The sequence below is a fragment of the Pleurodeles waltl genome, chromosome 4_1 (assembly GCF_031143425.1).
Source record: "Pleurodeles waltl isolate 20211129_DDA chromosome 4_1, aPleWal1.hap1.20221129, whole genome shotgun sequence".
NCBI classification, from domain to species: Eukaryota; Metazoa; Chordata; class Amphibia; order Caudata; family Salamandridae; genus Pleurodeles; species Pleurodeles waltl.
The window spans coordinates 15,509,856-15,510,575 of record NC_090442.1 but is presented as its reverse complement, the minus strand read 5'-3'; positions in this window follow the sequence as shown (position 1 = coordinate 15,510,575).

The window sequence follows — 720 nt, the reverse complement described above, 5'->3', positions numbered from 1 at the left end:
CTGAATAGGTTTTTGTACAGTGTGGATTCTCTTCTGTCGAGTGAGACTGCCCTTATGACTGAAGCTTTTTTGACACTCAGAGAACTGATGAGGTTTTTGTCCAGTGTGAGTTCTCTCGTGTTTATTGAGGCGGGATTGATAACTAAAGCTGTTCTCACATTCATTGCTCTTCCTCAAGATGTATGCATCTCCAAGGTGGGTTGGTTGCTGGATACATGCCATCTTAAGACTGAATCTGATTCCAGAGTCTGTATAAACTCTCACTGTGGAGCCCCTTGTATTTATTGAGATGTTCCTCATGGAGTCATTTTCTCCAAGTTATGCCCGGTGGAGTTCTCTCAAGAAGAATTATACTCATTTTGTGACTCTAGTTTATCACATTTGATTTAGGAGTTTTAAAAGCACTGATAAGCACTTTGGGGTTTAGTGCTTAAATGTTAGATAAATGTGTTCATACAAGTAATGAACGGGGATTAGGACATGCCACATTGAGTTTATGAATTATCAATAGCGTACCACTGGGGCCTTTTAAGCTTCCTATCCCAGTACAAGTTTTCTTGTTCTGTGGCTAAAGCCAGGTACATGATCGACTTTGGCGGTCTTTGAAATAACTCGATCAACACAAAAAAGAGAGCTGGTGGAGAAAATCTTTCTAGATTAAAAACGATAATCCAGCGATTTTTATTGCAGTGAGAACAAGAAAAGAGTTTTCATAATTGC